This window comes from Trichechus manatus, unplaced genomic scaffold (genome assembly GCF_000243295.1).
Source record: "Trichechus manatus latirostris isolate Lorelei unplaced genomic scaffold, TriManLat1.0 scaffold00103, whole genome shotgun sequence".
Lineage (NCBI taxonomy): Eukaryota > Metazoa > Chordata > Mammalia > Sirenia > Trichechidae > Trichechus > Trichechus manatus.
In genome coordinates, this window is record NW_004444039.1 from 4,312,256 (window position 1) to 4,335,016 (window position 22,761).

The following is a 22,761-nucleotide window of genomic DNA, read 5'->3' on the forward strand; positions in this document are numbered from 1 at the left end:
AAGCGCTCTGCTCTGAGAAATGGCTTGAGTTTACAGATTACAAACACATGCATCTATCTCTAAACCAAACACCTCACCAAGAATACACTGTTCCTGTGCTTTACATGCGGCAGGCAGACATGCCTACACAGGCAGCCCTTTTAGTGTTGCAGAGGCAGCCAGGGCAGAACCAGAGAGACATGTTCCCTCATTCTTTAGCAAATCAGACAAGAAGGGTATTAGTTTCCTATTGCTGCTGTAACAAATTGTCACAAACTTGGTGGCTTAAAACAGCACGAATTTATTCTTTTATAGTCTATGAGGCCAGAAGTCTGAAATGAGTCTTACAGGGCTAAAATCATAGTGTTGGCAGGGCTGGTTCCTTTGGCGGGTCTAGGGGAAGATCCCTTTTTACCTCTTCCAGCTTCTGGTAGCTGCTGGCGTTCCTTGGCTTATGGTCACATTATTCTAGTCTCTGTTACTGTTGCCACATTGTCTTCTCCTCTTCTGCAGTCAAATGTCCATCTGCTTCTCTCTTAAAAGGACACTTGTGACTACTGAAACTGTGCACTTGGATAATCTCCCATTTCAAGATCCTTAACTTAATCACATCTGCAAGGTTCCTTCTGCCATATAAGGTAACATTCACATGTTCCAGGGGTTACAATGTGAGATAATCTGAGGAGCAATTATTCAGCCTACCACAACCAGGTCTGAGATATATGAAACTAAAGAATAGGTTTGCTGGGAGCAGGGCAAATATACCAGTACCACTTGCCCTTGAGTTGATTTCAACTCATAGCCACCCCAGGTGTGTCAGAGTAGAACTGCGCTCCATGGGGTTTTCAATGGCTGATTTTCAGAAGTAGATCACCAGGCCTTCCTTCCAAGGTGCCTCTGGGTGAACTCGAAAGGCCAGCCTTTCAGTTAGCATCTGAGCACATTAATATTTGCACCACCACACTTTTTTTTTTTTTAGGGTAAATATAGTCTCAGCAACTCTTACGAAGCAGCCAGCAATTCAAGAGCTTCTTCCTCCACCATCTTTTCTTTTTTTCCCTCCTTTTTTTTTTTTATTGCCTCCACCATCTTTTGAAGAGCACATTCAGGCAGTTACACTGGGTCCATCTCATCTCACGAGAGCTTCATAACCTTCAGAGTCGCAGCCTTTATAACCATCAGAGTCACATGCATGAAGGTGACAATGTTTACAACTTACCTCCAAGAAGTGGAGTCAGAAAAGAACCCACACGTTGAACTTCATCATTCATCCAAACTGTGCATGTTACGCATTTTAGTTTGTTTGACACACTGGACAAGGGAAAAAATGAAAGAGATCACTAGTCTACTTTAGGGATCAGCAGGGAACAGTGCTGAAGCCAAAAAGAGTTGACTCAGAATTTCTCCCACTGTCTGTCTTCTGAAGTGGAGCCTAGTTTGACAGCAGTACCAGGAAGGAGTAAAGGTAAAAAACCTTCTTTACAAGTTTTCAATGGATGCTGAGAGATGCATCTTCCTATGTGCATGGGGGGTTTGAGAACAGTCTGACTTTAAGGTTAGAGCAGGCATTCAGTTATGGGGGGTTATTGTCTCTTTATGGATGCCTGGGAGAATTCCTTGAAAATCATTGAAAAATTACTGATTCTTTGAACTGAATGCCCACAAAGAAAAACAGAATGTAGTCTAAACACATGGCCTGAAGTTCTGACATCATTTTATGACTCTACTCCCTGTTGAAAACGTCAACTAGTGTTCAGATGGCTCACTCTTTGCTGTCTCGCTGTCCCAAAACCACAAGTCAGAATGTGAGATGAATCACTTTAAGAAACCTCCTAGGATGGTCCTGTGTCCCCAGTGGTTCCCAGTTCCCATGTCATTCTGCCTACTTCTTCTGCCTCTGGAATGCATTGGCTCCAGGTACTTTACCCCAGAGGATCTTTCTACTAAACATCTTGATTCCCCTGACTGTTGATAGTCACAGTTGCCCCTTCCTCCCCTCCTCTGTCTAACCTAGATCGTCTGCAAGTACTTCTTTATTCTCAACATATTGCCCTCCCCTTCTCCTTTTTTCTCCTGCAGAGCTAGACCCTCTACCTCAGCCTCTCTGCTCTCTAGTCTAGATCTTTTTCCCTTAGCAAAAACTCTGGGTCTGGGATATTTACTTGGACAGTTAATGAGAATTAGTTGGTGCCAGGACCCCATCCTGTGGAATCTGAAATTGGATTTTTTTTTTAATCAGTAGCTTTTAGACATTCAAACATTTGGACAAGGTTACACTAAGAAAATAAGGCATTGGTAGTTCAGTGGTAGAATTCTCACCTTTCATGCAGGAGACCTGGGTTCAATTCCTGGCCAATGCACTTCAAGCGCAGCTATCACCCATCTGTCAGTGGAGGCTTGTGTGTTGCAATGATGCTGAACAGATTCAGTGAAGACTCCAGACTAAAATGACTAGGAAGAAAGGCCTGGTGGTCTGATTCTGAAAATCAGTCAATGAAAACCTAATGGATTACAGCAGTCCAATCCACAACCACTCATGGGGATGGTACAGGACAGGGCAGCGTTTGGTTCTGTTGAGCTTGAGGTCACCACGAGTCAGGAGCTGACTCAATGGCAGCTTACGATAACAGTAAGAAGAAGAAAAGCTCAGAGGTAGCAAAATCCCTCTGAAGTACTGACAACCAAAAAGTGGATAGATATTCTTGGTTAAAAAAAAGCAATAGATTTCCAGCAAGACCAGCTTCTGCTAGAGGCATGTAAATAGGTCTGCAGTTTAAACTGCATAGAAGGAAGGACAACGTGAAAGCGGGGCATGGAAACGAAATCCGCCCCCAAAAGTTTTTTGGCCTTAAGGACAAAATCTCTGCAGAATGGCCCCAACGGTCCAAAAAGCAAACAGCATGGATTCTTTTTTAAATCCGTAAATGTGTTTTACCTGCCAGCAGAGCTGTGAGAATTTAACAGACCCATACCAATGCTTAAATGTTTTTGAAACACCTATTACAAAGGATGTTTTCAAAACTGGCTTTTCAGGAACCAAAAGGAAGGGAAATCAACTCATAAGAGCAACAGGAAATTAACGTCAAGGATCTGACTTCAGTGACGTAGGCTAGAACGTTCTGAGTTGTTGCTGTTGTCACTTAATGGAACTCAATCACCACAGGTCCGCTGGCTCTGTACAAAGAAAAACGGTGTTCACTGCCGTATGGCACCATTAAGTCAAGATCTGGATCATAAGGAGTCAGCGCCGGTGGAGACACGTGAGCTGGTCTCCCTTATTCATTGTCACTCCTGGTATGTGTCCGGGAGCAGATTAACCAGTAAGCAAGGCACGCACAGGTTTGCGGGAAGTCAGGTACGCATGGGCTTGCTTCTACTTACTTACTAATGTGTAGTGAACTATTCCACCATATCTTAGGAAGTAAGCACAAGTAACCCTGTGTGTACCTTGCTTATTTGGTAATAATACAGTACGTTGGCACCCCAGTCCTCAACTTCGCTCATAACGTGGTCTGGAGGCCAACATTTATTGCTCCCAACAACCTTGTGGGTTGGTATTATTATCCTTCCTATTCTCAGACAAGGAAATTGAGGCTTAGCGAACCTAAATGACTTGCCCAGTCACAGCTAGTCAATGGCAGAGCTGGGAGTGGAGATCAGGACTGTCTAACTCAGGAGACTTAACCAAGAGCAAGAGTCCCTCTTAAATGTCTAAGGATGATTGGACTGCATGACCTCAAAAGCTTTGTGTTTCTGCGATTCTTGTAATTTGTTAGGAACTGCTGATGCCTTTGGTTGTTTTGTTCCACATTTTTCCTCCAGGATTGTCTTTTCTCTGCCATTCTGTACTCCAAAACTCTTTCTGTTTTGTCTCTCTCTGCCCTTATTGGAGACTCTTCTCGGACATTGAAGTGAAGCATTTATGCAGAAACAAGCTCAATGTGTAGAGGATGAAGTAGAACAAAGACCCTGGTGACTTTTACTTTTGCCTTTTTGTCTGATTTCTTTGCATCTAATAGCTCTCTTCCAATAAACCAGTGGCCGGTCAAGTCAATTCTGACTCATGAGGACCCCATGTGTATCAGAGTAGGACTGTACTCCATAGAGTTTTCAACGGTTGGTTTTTCAGAAGTAGATCACCAGGCCTTTCTTCTGAGGTTCCTCTGGGTAGACTAGAACCTCCAACCTTACGGTTACCAATTGAGTACGTTAACTGTTTCCACCATCCAGGGGTTCTAATATCTCTCTTAAGCCTGCCAACAACCCCATGAAGTAGCTGTTATCGTTGTCTTCATTAACAGATGAGGAATTGAAGTGTTAAGACATTAAGGCGTTTGTCCAAGGTGGCTTGACTAATTAATGGCAGAGTCAGTATTTGAATCCAGTGCTGAGTGACTTCAATGCCCATATTCTTTGGCCTCCACTGCCCTGCCTTTCTGGCTCTGAGCTCTGGAGAGCTAGGCCTGCACCTCTCCCTGACCCTGCCGGCCACTACATGACCCTCATGTGGTGTGTTTGTGCCTGGGCTCTTCCTGGCCAGCTGCTGGGTGTCACGAGGTATTAACTCATTTGGCAGCTCCGTGGGAAGGCTCCCAGCATGCTAGCAGCCTTTGCCTAGAGGGCTTGGCAGTTCAGAGACACCGCTCTCACTGTCTGTAGTGACCTAACCCTCCAGTTAATTGACAACAGACATCACAAGACTTTGGATCCACTCGCTGGTCTGGGAGTCAGGGTGTCAGCCAGTAACACCCGGTGACGGACCAGACTCCATCTGCTATACTCCCTGGCTCCTATGACTAAGTGAGGAACAGGATCACCTCGCCCCAGGGTAGATGAGCTTCTTAAAGCAGGCCACATAAATTAAGAGGCCAAATTCATGCACAGAAATTAGGTGGGGGGCAGACCCTGCACTTTCTCCTCTTCAGTTCCAAAGAAACCCAGAGCATGTTACCCCGGACAAGAGCCACCAGGAAGTCTCTCTCTCTTGTCTCAGGGGGAAGGTCCTTGTCATCAATCTTCCGCTGGTCTAGGAGCTTTTCAGTGCAGGAACCTCAAGTCCAAAGGATGCACTCTGCTCCTGGCTCTACTTTCTTGGTGATATGAGATCCCCCGTCTCTCTGTTCACTTCTCTCTTTTATATCTCAAAAGAGATTGATTTAAGACACGACCTAATCTTGTAGATTGAGTCCTGCCTCATTAATGTAACTGCCGCTAATCCCACCTCAACCTCATTAACGTCACAGACGTAGAATTTACAACACATAAGACAATCACATCAAATGACAAAATGGTGGACAAGCACACGGTACTGGGAATCATGGCCTAGCCAAGTTGACAGAATTTTGGGGGACACAATTCAATCCACGACAGTGTCCAAGTGAAGATAATGAGATTAGCAGTCATGACTGAAATAAGTAAACTGTGGTCAACTTGGAATTTAGATCTCATTACAAGACCACACTGCCTTTGCTGTGTTGTGTGGTTGGGTGGTGTCAAGTCGATTCCCACTCAGAGCAACCACATGTGACAGAGTAGAACTGCCCCTAGGGTTTTCTATGCTGTAATCTTTACAAGAGCAGATCGCTAGGTCTTTCTTCCGAGGAGCCGGTTAGCAGTGGAGCGCTTAACCACTGCGCCACCAGGGCTCTTCACACTAATTTTGGTATACAATAAATTAATACTTTTAATAAATCCTCATTTGTTTAATCAATTTCTGAATAATGGAATTCCACGTCATTGTCTTTTTACTTTTTGCCTTATTTTTCCTTATTCTTAAAATTGTGGTAAAAATATATGTAACAAAACATTTGCCAGTTCAGCAATGTTTACATGTCTAATTCAGTGACACTGATTGTGTGATTCTCTGCAGCCATCATGACTCTCCTTTTCCAGATAATTCCACCACAGTTAACAGAAGTTCAGTGCTCCCTAAACAGTAACTCCCCCTCTTCCCCTCCCTCCCGCCCCTGGTAACCACTAATAAACTTTGGTCTCTATACATTTGCCTGTTCTAGGTATGTCCTTTTCTTGGTTATCTAGTGCTGCTATAACAGAAAAACCACAAGTGGATGGCTTCAACAAAGAGAAATTTATCCTTTCACAGTCTAGGAGGCTAGAAGTCCAAATTCAGGGTGCCAGCTCCAGGGGAAGGCTTTCTCTCTGTCGTCTCTGGGGGAGGTCTCTGTCATCAATTGTCCCTGGTCGAGGATCTTCTCAGCACAGGGACCCTGGGTACAAAGGACAAGCCAGTCTCCTGGCTCTTGCTTCCCGGTGGTATGAGGCCCCCGCGTCTCTCTACTCGCTTCTCTCTTTTATATCTCAAAAGGAGTTGACTCACAAGAGTAACATTAGAAAAATGAATTAAAAGAACTCGGAATTAGTTTGGGGACAAGAAGAGGAGGGGTTTTTAAGGATGACATTAAAATCAGGACCAGAGGTGGGGTTTTTTGTTTTGTTTTATTCTTTTCTAGCTTGATAGCTACATTTGTGTACCCTGCACGTCAGCATGGCACATATCCAAAACCAAAACCAAACCCTTTGCCGTCGAGTTGATTTCAACTCATAGATGACCCTATAGGACAGAGTAGAACTGCCTCATGAGGTTTCCAAGGGGGAGGGGGGAGAGATTGACTCAACATACCACCTAGTCTTGTAGAGCCAGTCCTGCCTCATTAACATAACTGCCTCTAACATCACAGGGGTAGGACTTACAACACGTAGGAAAATCACATCAAATGACAAAATGGTGGACAATCACAGGATACTGGGAATCATGGCCTAGCCAAGTTGACATACCTTTTGGGAGGACACAATTCAATCCGTGACAAGTAAATTGCTCCTGTTGTCCAGCACATTTTGCTCAAACTGTGAGTTTTGAAGTCAGTTCCTGCTCTGTGGCTTTTCAGTGGAAGAATTTACTATTTCCTTTGGCCACAGTGAAATTGTTAATGGCCAAGTGAGTAGTGCCAGGTCAGCAACACACTTCGGAGTTGGAGAAATAGCATCAGCTGTGTGAGTCCTGGACTCACGGTGCTCTGCTCGTGGGGCAGTGATTCAGGGTGACTCTGAGTGAGCCTTGGTCAGGACAGGCTCCCTGTGCATGGCTGCTGTTCCTTAAACAGAGCAAGGGGGTTGGAATCAACCTCACCACCCAGGTTGGTCAGGGATCCCAGGGCCTCCCAGGTGACCACAGAATGGAATTGACCTGAGGGATACAGCAAGCTCAGTGCGGAGCAGGGTTTCTGGCCTCTGGAGCCAGCAGACTTGGGTTCCTGTCCTGCTCCATCACTCAACCTATTATTTTACCTTGGTAAAATATTTTACCTCCAAACCTCATTGGAGAAAATGAGGACTTTGAACTCAACGATCTCTAAGTTCCTTCTCCACCACCCATCTGTCAGTTTGTGGTCCTGTGGGGGCTTGCATGTTGCCATGATGCTGGAAGCTGTGCCACTGGTATTTCAAATACCAGCAGGGTCAACCATGGTGGACAGGTTTCAGTGGAGCCTCCAGACCAAGACAAAGAAGAAAGGCCTGGAAATTACTTCTGAAAAGTAGCCAATGAAAACCCTATGGATCACAACAGAACATTGTCTGAATTGCCTGCAGGAGGGATCAATTGCTAGAGGAAGACATCATGTTTGGTGAAGTAGAGGGCAAGGGGGAACCTCAGTGAGATGGACTGGCACAGTAGCCACAAAGATGGGCTCAAACACCCTGGAGACTGAGGATTATACAGCACCAGGCAAAGCTTCCTTTTGTTGTACTTAAGGTCTCCAGGAGTTGGCACTGACTCAGCAGCAGCTCTCTCTTTCTTCTCTCCCTAGCTCGCCCCCACCCATGCTAAGATATGTGAATGGAGGGTCCCCTGTGAGAGTCATTTCTGTATCAGAATTTCCCACAGTTGCCACAGTGCTTGGAACATAGTAGGTTCACTGTCACATGTACTGACTTATGGGGAAACCACAGCAAAAAGGAGAGAAGAAATAATCGCTGCCGGAAACCATGCCCTACCTCTGCGCAGGAGAGGAGACCCTTGTTATGGGGTCTTACTCTATCCCCCCATTGAAATGGGGTCCTTATTTTTAATCTATGGAGACTCCTCATTGCCAGCCAGAATGCAGGGCATGATAGAAAGGGAGGCTTAATGGGTTCTTTTATTTTCTGGCCATGGTTCCTTCTTTCTCCTCCCTCTTAAAAAAGAATAACGGTAGGGAGAGATGGGAGGACTTGAGAAGCGGGGATTTTAAACCTCCTCAGAGGTCAAACAAATTGCATTTTTGCTGCAAAGAGGGGGCTAAGGAGGGGTGGGGCAGATGGTAAATTGGCTGCGAGGACCCTTTTGGTGATGTCTTTCTCAGGTCCCCAGCTGGTAAAACCGCTGCGGCACACAGGGCAGGCCCTTCAGTGGGCAGATCCCATTGAACCCGAGAAACAAGGGCACCAGCAGGAGCCACATGAGCCGGGAAATTATTTCCTAATAAAAGTACAAAGGGAAGGACAATAACTGGGCACTGCCAACAAGTATTGTTGTCTTGTATCAAAATCTCTTTATAAACCTGTTTGAAGAACAGAGCTCAGTTCCTCTCTGAAGTCCCAGTTCAAAGCCCTTGACTCCAGCATTCCCAGCCATGGTGGGGGACTGGCCGGGGTAGAGGAGCTGGAGGAGCTTGGCAAGCGCTCTGTGTGAGTAGATGCCTTGGTACTCGGAGGGCAGTTTTTCGGTTAGATTTTCTGTTGAGCTCCTAATTATTACTAATAACCGCCCTGCTGAGCCCCTCCTACATGCTCCCCATAGACTCTCCCATTTAACACTGACAACCCTAGAGGAGAAGTCGTTGCCCTCATCAGATAGAAGAAAAACTCATTGTATCCAGTGGTGGTGACCCCACGTGTGACAAGAGTAGAACTGTCCCATAGTGTATTCTTGGCTGTAACATTTACAGAAGCAGATCACAAGGACTTTCTTCTGTGGCACAGCTGGGTGGGTTTAAACCACCAACGTTTAGGTTAGTATTTGACTGGAGACCATTTGTACCACCTAGGGACCTTGTTAGAGGAGGAAAGTAGAGCCAGTCCCCAGCTTGTCCATGTGATTCCAAACCAGCCTCCTCGTCCAGTCCAGGCAGCCTTTCATGAATGTAACGGAACGAAGTTGCTAGATGAACCCTGGTGACCAATTCTGTAGTCAGCAGGACCAAGTCACCAGCCAGATGCAGGAGAGAGGGTTTGGATGGGGAAAAAAAAGAAACAGCACAGGCCCCACCTCCCAGCAACCTCTCAACTCAGCCTACCTCTTATATGCAGGCCCAGTGGATACAGAAAGAGGTGATCTGCTTTCAATGTCCTCACATCCAGACAGAAGTCAGGCCACTAGGGACACATTAGCAGGGCCCCTATCAGAGGACAGAAAACCCTATCAACCCTGGGAAACACCTGAAGGAAAAGGAAAAATTTCTAGATTCCTGGAAGCTGGAGAGTGTATCCTTGCAGGCACTGCTCATAAACCAGTTGCCGTCCAATCAACACCGACTCATGGCAAACCCCTGCGTGTCACAGTAGAACTGTGATACAAAGGATTTTCCATGGCTGATTTTTCGAAAGTAGATTGCCAGGACTTTCTTCCGAGGCACATCTGGTAGACTCAAATCTTCAACCTTTTAGTTAGCAGATGAGCGCATTAATTGTTTGCACCCCTCAAGGACTCCACTCAGAATGTACTGGGCCGAATCAAAAGGTCCAACCTTTTGATTTTACAATGCAAGGTCGTGGGCATTCTGACCCTTGGAACTGTGAACACCCACCTCCGGAATCACCTCCGGTACTAGCTCAAGAAGGAGACCTGGTGATGCAGTGGTTAAAGCGCTTGGCTGCAACCAAAAGGTCAGTGGTTGGAACCCACCAACCACTCAGCTGGAGAAAGATGTGGCAGTCTGGTTCTGTAAAAATTTACAGCCTTGGAAACCCTATGGTGCAGCTCTACTCTGTCCTGTAGGGTCTCTATGAGTCGGAATTGACTCGACAGCAACAGGTTTGGGTTTTTTTTCATTTTTCATTAGCTCAGGTGGTTAAGACCTTGGCTGCTAACCAAGAGGTCAGCAGTTCGAATCCACCAGTCGCTCCTTGGAAACCCTGTGGGGCAGTTCTACTCTGTCCTATAGGGTCGCAGTGAGTTGCAATCAACATGAGGGCAATGAGTTTGAGTTTTTTTTTGGATTAGCTCAGGAGTTCCCAAGGTGTGCATGCCTGAAGGTATACATAAGACAAATCTAAGAGAGCCTTCTTACTCTGAAGAAGTTGAGTTTTTATTGTTCTTTCTCTTCTGGGGGCTATAAACTTGTGTGCTGTCCAGATTTTTGTTGTCACTTCTGATACTGCTTACCCAATATTAAAATTACTTTCTCTCTCTCTTCCGTACTGGTATGGAGGGGACTTTTATTGGCAGAACGGTTTTTTTACCCTACCCCAGGGGCTGTCGTTAGCTGCTGTCCAGTCAGCTCCCTACTCGTGGTGACCCCACGCATGACAGAACAAAACGCTGCCCGGTCCTGTGCCATCCTCGTGGTCAGCTTCGGATCACACTATCGATCCATAAGGTTTTCACTGGTTGATTTTCAGAAGTAGATCACCAGGCCTTTCTTCTCAGTCTGTCTTGGTCTGGAAGCTCCATGGAAACCTGCGCACCGTGGGTGACCCTGCTGGGGATTGCAATACCAGCAGCATAGCTTCCAGCATCCCAGCAACACACCAGCCACCATAGTGAGACAAAATTTAGTCTCCTCTGAAGCCAAACAAAACAACTTGCCAAAGTGAAAGCTGCTCAGGGTAAGGAGGGTCCCTTCTGCGGGGCCTTTGCGGTTGGAATCCTACCCTCGTGAAGTTGTCCACGCCTCAGCTTATTACACATGCAGCTTTCCAACTGGTAAAACTACCACCTCACAGTTTCTCAAGAACCCTCTGCCGAGGGAGTAGGGTCGGAAACTCCGGGGCTGACAGAGAGACACAGGCAGGAGGAGGTGGGGCGTTGCCTTGGGCGGATGTCCTGCCCAGCAGGTCTCCCCTCTGGCACAGCCTCCTCAAATCCAGGCTGTACTTCATGCCATGCAAATGAGGTGCTGATGAGGTCATTGCATTCTGCCCGATGATTATCTCTGACATTTTATTCCTAATAATTATAGAGCCTTCCACCTTCAAAGTGCTTTGCAAACAATAATTAATTAATTAACACTCATAACACCCCGGTGAGGTAGCTTAGCATTATTAATTTATGTCTGCAGGGTATTATCATTCACCTTTCCCTCCCTTCCCGCGAGAAGGAAAGCCGAGTTTCAGGGCTGTGTGCCCCATCCTCGGCCCTTTCCCCCAGCCCCCTGCTTCCGGCTGCCAACAGGCTCACACATCTGCCTCTTTAGATTTTAGACTCAGGTCCCTACACCCAACGACCCACGTGTCTCTGGACTGGAGTGGGCCAGCGGATTTTACTGGTTTCTCCGGCGCCCCAGGAGCCCCTCCACCTCTGATTAACTCGATTCTTCCTGGTTTCTCCCCCAATGCCCCCTCAGTCTCTCCTTTTCCGGCTCTGATTCTCCCACCTCCAACTTCATCCTTTTTTTTTAATTCTAGTACAAACCTATCTTTAATCCCATTCTTCTCTCGTCTTGGATTTGTGTTTCCTGCCTTATCTACAACTCTGTCCACCGGCTCACTCGCCATTCATTCTCCGGGTTTATTTGGATTTTAATTATGGAAATGAGACTTCTCTGAGGGGTGCTTTAATGAATGCGATCCCTTAACTCCTCTGTCCTCCCGGCTCGCATTCCTCGTTTTTTATCTCATTTCCTTCTTGGTGCGCGGTACCTTCGCGCTTTCGAATCCTGTTACCCCCACAGCCCATAGTTCATGCCTTCATTTCTTCTGCGAGCAGTCACTGGGTGCCTACCGCGTCCAGGGTTCCGTGGTAACCAAGATCAACTACAACCCCGGTTCCATCCTCAGGGAGGAGGAGACTGAATGGAATGAGAACACCTTTAACAGTGAGATAAACATTACAATAGAGGGATCTGAGCAGCTCAATGGGATTACCAGAGAAAAAAGACAACACAGTGACGTGGAGTCTATTTTTACTCATGGCAACCCCATGTCTTATGGAGTAGAACTGAGCTCTATAAGCCTTTCTTCGCGGTAATCTTTATGGAAGCAGATCGCCAGGTCTTTCTTCTGTGGTGCTGCTGGGGGGGTTCCAACTGCCAACATTTGAGTTAGTAGTCGAGCACAAAGTGTGCCACAGAGAAGTGTTCACAGAAGTGGGGATGCCGGAAAAATGAGGAGGGTCTTTGCCAGGCAGACAAGGGCCAAAGGGCATCCCAGCGTAGGGAATAGCATGAACAAGGGACTGTGGGCCTGGGCTTGGATTACTCAGGTAACCAAGGGTGGGGGCCTGCCTCCCACAGGCTGCCTCTGATTTCACCTTGAGCCATGTGGAGACAGGTACTCCATTGCCCCCCAACCCACCTTGAAAGAAGGGAAGGCGAATACCACAAGCATCCAGGGACAATGATTTTAAAAGTTTTCCTAGGGATATAACAAAATGGGACTAATGAGGCACAGCAGTCCAGGGACAAGGACCAGAAGGCAGAAGGGGACAGGAAAGCTGGTGATAGGGAACCCAAGTTGAGTAAGGACAGTGTTGACATGTAGTGGGGTTGTTAACCATTGTCATAGGGCAACTTGTGTACTAACTGTTTAATGAGAAACTGTTTTGTTCTGTAAACCTTCATCTAAAGTGAGAATAGCGGTACAACTGGAAGAACATAATCAATGTCACTGAACTGTGCACGTAGAAATTTTTGAAATGGATGGTGTATCTTTGGCTATGTATATTTTCACCAAAGAAAAAAGGTCAAGAAGGGAGAAGGTTAACATGTCGTGGGGTTGTTAACCAATGTCATAAAACAATATGTGTACTGACTGTTTAATGAGAAGCTAGTTTGTTCTGTAAACCTTCACCTGAAGTACAATTAAAAAAAAAAAAAAGCTTTCAGGGAGTAAGAGAAGGGACAATTCACATCACCCAGCAGGCCTTGCTTCTCTCCAAAACTCTCCCCTCCACATCTGTGTCCTCCCCCTTCTAAATCCTGAGGGACTCGACCCTGGTTATTCTTTTCTTCCATTCTACTCCCTCCAAGGCTCAAATGCCCCAGCCCTGCAAGATTTCCAGATCTATCTGCTCCCCTTTCCCAGCCAGAAACATTTCACTTTCTCGCTTGCTTCCTCTCGCTCTGCCATGTCAACTGTCTTCTGGGGTGCAGACACCCACAAATACAAGGAGCTCCATCGGCCAGGACCTTAGGAGATTGAAGGGGATGGTAATTATAAATATCATATAATTTATTATCACAGATGATTTTTTCTGCCATGTTTGTGTGAGGAATTACGAATGGTCTGGTGTGGTATAGTATATGCATGGGTGTGTGTGTGTAGGTGTAGGTGTGTGTTTGGGAAGGAGAAAACCAAAAACTCTAACTAATGGTAACTCCATGTGTTACTGCTCCGTGCAGTTTTCTTGGCTGTAATCTTTACGGGAAGGAGATCGCCAGGCCTTCCTTGTGTGGTGCCACTGGGTGGGTTTGAGCTGCCAACCTTTAGATTGGCAAACCAAAACCGAACCAAACCCATTGCCGACGAGTCGATCCTGACTCATAACAACAACCCTATGGGGCAGAGTAGAACTGCCCCATAGGGTTTCCAAGGAGCACCTGGCGGATTCCAACTGCCGACCTTTTGGTTAGCAGCCGAGCTCTTAACCACTAGGCCACCAGGATTTCCAGCAGCTGATCACAAATCGCTTACGCCACCCGCCACCCATAGATTCTTAGACAGGAGATGTCTCTGCCACAACTTGGAAAAAAGGCCTGTTGGTGACCCTTGCCTTGTCCCTCCCTTCAGGCTGTGAGATAAGAGCAGAGATGTTCAAAATAACAAAAATTGCCAAGTACACATGGATGACGTGCCACAGCCGGCAGAGCTGCCTGTAAGGCGCTCCAGGGAGCTGGGAGAGGGGCGCTTCCCAGACAGGCAAAAGCTGTGTCTCACCTGCAGCCACAATGGAAGCGGGAGGCAGGGGCCCAGGTGGCTCTCTCAGTCTGGGCTCAATCCATCTTCCACATGGTGGCCAGGGTGATCTTTCTAGAATACCCATCTGATTAGGTCACCCTCTGCCAAAAATACTCAGTGACTCCCATCACCTACCAGATAAAACCTACAGTAGGCCAGCCTCCCACCTCCCAGCTTACCTGACAATGTCCAGGAGTTCCCCAATGTGCCCTGCTCTGCTTTCCCTCTACCAGGGCTGTGTGTGTATATGTGTGTGTGTGTGTGCATGGGCATGCATTATCCAATGAGCATGGCAAGTACGGGCTTACTTGTGCTTACTCCCTAATCTGTAGCGACCAATTTCACGTGGGTTTCACCACATCTTTGATAATGTGATCTTTGTGAAAAACACACGAAATTGGTCACTACAGATTAGTAAGTAAGCACAAGTAAGCCCATGCTTACCTTGCTCACTGGGTCACCCGTCCCTGTCAGGGATTATAAATGTGAAAAGAGGCTTTGATTCTGCAGGAAGGTGCTGTGGGGTTGGGAGAGAGACAGATGCCAGCCATGCCTAGAAGCAGAATCTTTGATGTGGTGAAAAAATGTGAAATTGTTCACTGCAGATTGTCTGGTAAGCAAGGGAAGCACCGTGCTTACCTTGCCTATTGGACAGTGCGCCCCTGTGTGTGTGAAAGAGGAAGAATCTCTCCCTTGCCCCCCCTCCCTCTGCAAACCCATGCTGTTAGCTCCCATCCCTGCCACCCCATCTTCTGCCCACTCATCCTTCAAGTCTCAGGATCCTTGGCACCTCCTCTGTAAAAAGAAAGACAGAAAACAGTTGCTGTCGAATCAATCCCGACTCATGGTGACCCCATGTGTGTCAGAGTAGAACTGTGCTCCGTAAAGTTTTCAATGGCTAATGTTTTGGAAGTAGATCGCCAGGCCTTTCTTCAGAGGTGCCTCTGTGTGGATTCAAACCTCCAACCTTTCAGTGAGCAGCCAAGCGCCTTAACCATTTGTACCACCCATGTCTGTGAAGCCATGGTCTGTAAAGCGCTCCTTAAGCACATCCCTCCCCCTCCTCAACCTAGCTGACTTAAATTTGCCTTCATATTTGCTCCCGGCACCCTTGGAGCCAAATCCCATTTATTTCTATTGTGTAGGAGCCCAGCCACAGGTATGGTATCAGAGTTCGTAACTCCAGTGGGTAGAATATATTATTTTTTTAAGTCATCTTAAATCCCACTCTGAGCTCCTATCCTGTGGGTGGCAGAAATCCCACCACAGTCATCCCCCCTCCCCACCCTGACCCCAGGGGGCTGGGCTTCCTCTCTCAGGTCTCCTCTTTTGCCAAAGCACTGGGGAGCCACCTCCATTTGCTGGCCATTGTCCACCTTTCCTGATTCCCAGAGTCCCCCACTGTCCCAGCTCCCAGGGCCATCCAGCTCACATGTGCTCCTGTTCACATTTGGGGCGAGGCTGCAAAGCCCTGGCCTCCGCGATGTCTCTGAGCATGCCACACTGGCCGGCCCCTTCCTGATCTTGCTTCTGTGTCTTCCTCCCCCTTTCCTTGCTCTCACAGCCCTTTTTCACTCAGTCCCCTGCCCCCAGAGTCACTCTCTTTCCTCTTGCTGCCCTCAAAAGCTTCTCTCTCTCCTCTTCACCTCTGGGACACCTAGCATCCATTCTTCAAAGAGTCTGGGGTTTTCACAAAAGCCTTTGACTTGAAGCAACTTCTGTTTTCTGCCCTGAAAATATCCCCAGGCAAGGACATGCAAAGGGCCTGCTACCTGTTGATCTGAGGGAACATAAAAATAAGCAAAATACAAAACAATAACTCAAAATATTACTCTGCTGTATTGATATGTCTCCATGCTTTTCTCCCTAACCAAAAAAACACCAAAACTGCTTCTGTCGAGTCGATTCCGACTCATAGCGATCCTATAGGACAGGGTAGAACCGCCCCATAGGGTTTCCAATGAGTGGCTAATAGATTCAAACTGCCAACCTGTTGGGTAGCAGTCAAACTCTTAACCACTACACCACCAGGGTTTGCTTTTCTCCCTACTAGACTGGAAATACCTTTAGAACTGGGTGTCATTTCCTGCTTGTATCTCTATCATCTCTACAGCAGAGTAGCTTCTCAAAAAATACTATAAAAACCCACTGCCCCAGAGTCTATCTCTACTCATAGCAACCCTATAGGACAGAGCAGAACTGTCCTATAGGGTTTCCAAGAAGTGGTTGCTGGATTTGAACTGCCAACCTTTTGGTTAGCAAACGAGCTCTTAACCACTGCACCACCAGGGCTCCATTAAATAGATATAGATAAATGAATGCATGAATTAAATTAACTTAGGCTATTTCAGCCACACACTTCTATCTCCTTAATAAGCACATAGTTCCACAGACAATCACTCTCAGGACTAGGTAAGCACAAACCCCTTGCAGTCAAGTTGACTCATAGTGACCCTGTAGGACACTGTAGGGTTTCCAAGGCTGTGAATCTTTATGGACGCAGACTCCCATATCTTTCTCCTGTGGAGTAGCTGGTGGTTTTGAACCGCCGACCTTTCGGTTAGCAGCAGAGCGCTCAACCACTGCGGGCCACCAGGGCTCTTCAGGACCAGGTAGGGATCTATAAATGCAATCCCACTATCTGCAGTATTTTTTTTTGTAGTTGGGTTTCCCTGAATAAAAAAGTATGCAAAATTCAAGATTTTTTTAAAAACTAGGAAGATATATTTTATTTCAAAATCTTGGTTTGTTGGGAGAAAGGGCAGGTGGGAGAAACAATACGGTCTCTTCCTCACAAGTTTACGGCAGCCCAGGTTTGCTGCCCCCGTTGTACAGCTTGGAATTAGTTCTCTGCAACCTGGTATTGGAAGCGGTGATGATTTGGTGGTAGAATTTCCACCTTCCATGAGGGAGACTGGAGTTCAGTTCTCGGCCAATATACTTCATGCACAGTCACCACCTGTCTGTCAGTGGAGGCTTGTATGTTACTATGACGCTGAACAGGTTTCAGCCGAGCTTCCAGACTAAGACTGGGAGGAAAGGCCTGGTGATCTACTTCTGAAAACCAGCCAATGAAAACCCTATGGACCACAACAGTCCAATCCACAACCTATCATTGGGCTGTCACAGGACAAGGCAGTCTTTTGCTCCTCTATGCATGGGGCCTCCATGAGTCAGGGGCTGACTCAATGGCAGCCAGCAGCAGTCCAGGAGTGGGAGCAGAACCCGCTAACCATGTTCTTCCTATGGGGTCAAGCTCTGGGAGAACAGTAATAAGAGTGAGAGGGGCGAATGAATGAATAGATAAGAGATATCAGATCAAAAGTGGGAGCGAACCTTGGAAGCACAAGCGCATCGAGCTACATCTTCAAAAATAAGACTTGTTATTTGTTAGGCTCAATTGGGAGACTAGGAAGCCAGGGTCTTCGGGAGCCTTGGCTGGGTTTGACGTGAAGAAAGCAGCGCTGTGCTGTGTGCTGCTGTTCTCCCCAGAGCGTCTCAGCTCCTGCAGAGGGGCGCGTCCAGACGGGGATCTCCCGTCAGACCATCTGCAATGGCCAGCCCTGTTAACTGACCTCTGATTCATCCTCTCCTATTCACTTCAAAGGACGCCACATGAGGGAGAGAGACAAAAGACCATCAACGGGACTTGGGGGGAAGGCAGGAGCTGGCTAAATAATTAGCCCTCCAACCTTCAAAGTACTCTATAATCATTAATTAATTCACCCAACTGGGATCTGTGGGCAGATGGACTCTCGTGGCCCTCCCTGCCACTCCCCTTGCTAAATGGAGCCTGGAGATGGAGCAGATCTCTACGGGAGCAGACGGGCCACCTGGAGGGAGAGGGAGCAAGACCCCAGCACTTTGGCTTTGCCATTCGATGTCAGTAGAAATCTTTGGATAACCTGCCTGAGGGGGACAAGGGGCTTTGCGGAAAGAATGCACTGTGAGACTGAGGGGAATAAGAATAGCAGGTGGGCTTCTACTCCAAAGACCAGGAGTCAAAGGAAATGATGGTTCTGGGTCTGCAAAGAGCTCACACCTACTACCATGTGAGTCTGTGTGAACCCTTCCCAAATGTGTCCCCAGAAGGAGACCCCACCTCCAACCATGAGGACCACTTCCAGGGTCCCAGCAGCAGCCACCTTGAGTGGATCCCCAAAAAATGCAGAGTAGCTGCCCCAGACAGGGCAAGGGTGAGCACGCACTATTTGAAGAGTAAGATACACTGACCGATACTTGTACGTCAACTTTCATAGCAGCACTATTCAGAACAGCCAAACGGTTGAAACAACCCAAATGGCCACCACCAGATGAATGGATAAAATGTAGTATGCACAAACAATGGGATATCATTCAGCCATAAAGAGAAATGAAGTTCTGATGAGTGCTACGAGGCATCCACAGGTATGTTACATGTCCTCACTACGGATCCCAGCACAGGTGAGACTTGCCTGTCTGGGAGCGATTTTCAATGGGTAGGTCTACAGTTTCTTACCAGTTCTCCCACCCAGCAAGGTGTCCACCTTGCAATATGACCAACTAAAGTACGGATGCCGTGTAATATTCTTTCCCCACAAATGAGCTCACGCTCTAAAATTCTTATTTCCATCAAGAGTTAGAAAGGAAAATGAGTGATGAGATCGAGGTGTCACCAGGGAGACAAACTGTTGGTTTCTCAAGATTCACACAGTGTATCTCATCCCAGAAAATTCACAGACAGGCCTCGCCCTTGGGCATGTGTCATGGATTGAATTGTGTCCCCCAAAAATATGTGTCAACTTGGCTAGGCCATGATTCCCAGTATTGTGTGAGTGTCCACCATTTTGTCATCTGATGTGATTTTCCTATGTGTTGTAAATCCCATCTCTATGATGTTAATGAGGTGGGATTAGCGGCAGTTGTGTTAATGAGGCAGGACTCAATCTATAAGACTAGGTTATGTCTTAAGCGGATCTCTTTTGAGATAGAAAAAACGTGAGCAGAGAGACAGGGGGACCTCATACCTCCAAGAAAGCAGAGCCGGGAGCAGAGTGCGTCCTTTGGACTTAAGTTTCCTGCACTGAGAAGCTCCTAGATCGGGAGAATATTGACGACAAGGACCTTTCCCCAGAGCCAACAGAGAGAGAAAGCCTTCCTCTGGGGCTGGCACCCTGAATTTGGACTTCTAGCTTCCTAGACTATGAGAGAATAAATTTCTGTTTGTTAAAGCCATCCATTGGTGGTATTTCTGTTATAGCAGCTCTAGGTGACTAAGACAGCATGCATATCCCAAAACTCAGTTTCAATGTCTTCGGGTCGTTTGGACTTGTTGTTAGTTGCCACCGAGCTGGCTCAGACTCTTGGCAACATTAGGTAGAACAGAACTAAACGTTGCCCGGTCCTGGCCATCTTCATGATCGTTGGTATGTTCGAGTCCATTATTGTTAAACGATCATTACTGAACACTTACTGTGGGTTAGGCATTCAGCAAAGCATTTTCCTTATTCCTCAAGCTAAGCCCCCTCCACACACTTTCAACAGATACACTTCTCATTTTTCAGAAGTGGAAACTGAGCCTTCCAGAGAACCTGCAACTCCAGGTCTCACATATTGTGAATGAAAGAGCCAGTTTTCAAACCGCGAGTGACTCCTAGGTTCATGGTTTTGTTTTGCTTTGGGGGGCTTTCTAACTTTATTCGATAATCAGTGGTTAGTTTTCATCCTCACTGACCGTCTGTAGGTTTTGGAAGGTGATGACAGTACACAGGTAACCAGGTATAGTGCTTCATGCTCATTACATCTTCTGGACAACTGTGTGTGGATATGATACGGGGTGTTCCTTATTCCTTCGGCTCAGACAGCTTTGCTGAGCCTGGTGTCAATGCGCATATTTGGCAGCCTCATCTCCTTCATGGCAAATGTCCAGGTCTCTTTGAGCCTCCAAGAGGCACACCTCTTGAAACTCACTCCATGGATGGGTGTGGGAATGTTGATGGTGCACTCTCTGGTAGCCACCTCGTTGACAACAAGGGACCCCTTCTTCTCCTTGCCATTGTTCTTTGTGGGAAGCATCCTGCCGGGACCAGGTTGGGAAAAGTGAAGTTCACGCTTGGACCACTCCTCTCTGTTGCCAAGACAAGCACAACAGCCAAGCCAACAACCTACGTGTCACCCTGTCCTGCGCTTTCTCTCCTGTAGGTAGGCTTCACGCAGAGGCAGATTCTCAGAAGGTCATTTACTGTGTATGAAATCAGAACAAGGGGAGAGCTGTGATCAATGTGCCTGAGCGACATCGGGTCTACCTGCCCGGCCATCCCCATAGCACCTGCTCTCCAGGGCTCAGTGGGAATTGTTCATGCTGCCTGGTGATGTTCCTCTCTGGTTTGCCACTGCAGGGCTGTCACCTACTTCTGAGGAGCTAATCGCCAACACAGCCTTCAGCTCTCCTATTTGCTGGTCTTCTGTCTTTTCGAGGAGACTTTGCAAATCTATGATCTAATCTAATCTGTGCCAAGCATGAGGGGGAGACTGGTTTTCTCCAGCACGCCCTCTAAAAAGTATCTCCACATAACTGTAGATAAAGCCAGGAGTCACAGAAACACCAATGAGCCCCCTCTACACAGCTTTCAACCTCTGGAAAGGGGTCCACAGTTCCCGAGGGGTTGAAGGACATGACAAAGCAAGACACAGAGCCCCAAGAGGTGAAGGGTCCTCATGGGGCTACCTCAAATCCCCTAATCCTTCTCCAGGATTGGCTGTGCATGGTGTCTCTCTTCCCAGGGCCGTGAGCCTCTGTTTCCCGGGCTTAAAAAAAACAGTTGCTGTTGCGTCGGTTCCAACTCGTGGCAACCCCATGTGTGTCAGAGTAGAACTGTACTCTGTAGGGTTTTCAATGGCTGATTTTTTAGAACTAGATCACCAGGCCTCTCTTCTGAGTTGCCCCTGAGTGGATTCGAACTCCAACCTTTCAGTTAGCAGTCAAGTGTATTAACCATTGACACCACCCAGGGACTGCCGTTTATAAAGGGGCGTGTTATTTGAGGCTGTCAGGTACTGCTTTAGCCTGCTTTACCGCTCAAGAAATTTCTGCAACTTTGTTTCCATGACCAATATCCCTGTTTCTAAAAATTCAACATTCCCGACTCTCAGTTTACAAACAGATCAGTCATAATTGCAGTTCTTCAGTGTTCTTAAAAAAAAGAACTTGGCTAAGAAGCTTTTTAAATACATTATCTTAGTCATTTAGTGCTGCTTTAACAGAAACACCACAAGTGGAGGGCTTCAACCAAGAGAAATGTATTCTCTCACAGTCCAGTAGCCTACAAGTCCAAATTCGAGGCATCAGCTCCAGGAGAAGGCTTTCTCTCTCTGTCGGCTCTGGAGGCAGGTCCTCGTGATGCATCAATCTTCCCTTGGTCTGGGGGCATCTCAGCGCAGGAACCTCAGGCCCAAAGGACACGCTCTGCTCCTGGTGATGCTTTTTTAGTGGTATGAGGTCCCCCACTCTCTGCTTGCTTCCCTTTCCTTTTACCTCTTGTAAGATAAAAGGTGGTGCAGGCCACACCCCAGGGGAAACTCCCTTTACATTGGATCAGGGATGTGACCTTAGTAAGGGTGTTACAATCCCACCCTAATCCTCCTGAACATAAAATTACAATCACAAAATGGAGGACAACCACACTATACTGGGAATCATGGCCCAGCCAAATTGATACACACATTTTTTGAGGGACATAATTCAATCCATTACAGGCATATTTTTAAAAATGCCCACGCTTCATTTCTTAAGAGTATGTGCTTTTTATAGAGTAAGATAAACTAACCAATACTTGTACACCAATGTTCATTGCAGCATTATTCACAATAGCCAAAAGCTGGATGCAGCCCAAGTGTCCATTGACCAATGCATGAATCAACAAATGTGGTACATTCATACAAAGAACAAACAAACAAAAAAAACCCAGTTGCCATCAAGTTGACGCTGACTCGTGACCACCCCACATGTGTCAGAGTAGACCTGTGCTCCACAGGATTTTCAATGACTGTGGTATTTCTGAAGTAGATTGCCAGACCCTTTCTTCCAAGGCATCTCTGGGTGGAATTGAACCTCCAACCTTCTGGTTAGCAGCCAGCCACGTTAACCGTTTGCACCACCCAGGGACTCCACACCCAAACAAAGGACTATTATTCAGCTGTAAAGAAAAACGAGGTTCTGGTACTGCCTACAACATGGATGAACCTTGAAAACCACGATGCTGAGTGAAATAAGTCAGACATCAATGATTCCACTTCTCTGAAATATCTAGAATAGGCAAATACATGAGACCAAGTTTCTTAGTGGTTATCAGGGACTAGGGAAAGGGGGGAACGGAGAGTTGATTGCTTCGGGGTACTGAGTCTCTGTTTAGAGGGGTGGAAAACTTTCGAAAATGGAGAGTGGCGATGGTTGGCCAATGTGATCAATGCCATTGAATTGTACACTTAAAAATAATTACAATGTAATGGACCACGATTCCCACAGCCTCCACCAAACTGAGTCCAGCACGACTAGATGGTGTCCGGCTACCACCACGGACTGCTCTGACAGGGATCACAATAGAGGGTCCTGGACAGAGCTGGAGAAAAATGTGGAACAAAATTCTAACTCACAAAAAAAGACCAGACTTACTGGTCTGACAGAGACTGGGG

At 46.9% G+C, this 22,761-nt stretch overlaps 1 pseudogene; it reads right to left on the reverse strand.

Annotated features, from left to right (window-relative positions):
• Positions 1–19,783: 19,783 nt before the first annotated feature.
• Positions 19,784–20,145, reverse strand: LOC101352390 (60S ribosomal protein L31 pseudogene; annotated as a pseudogene).
• Between the last annotated feature and the right edge of the window lie 2,616 nt (positions 20,146–22,761).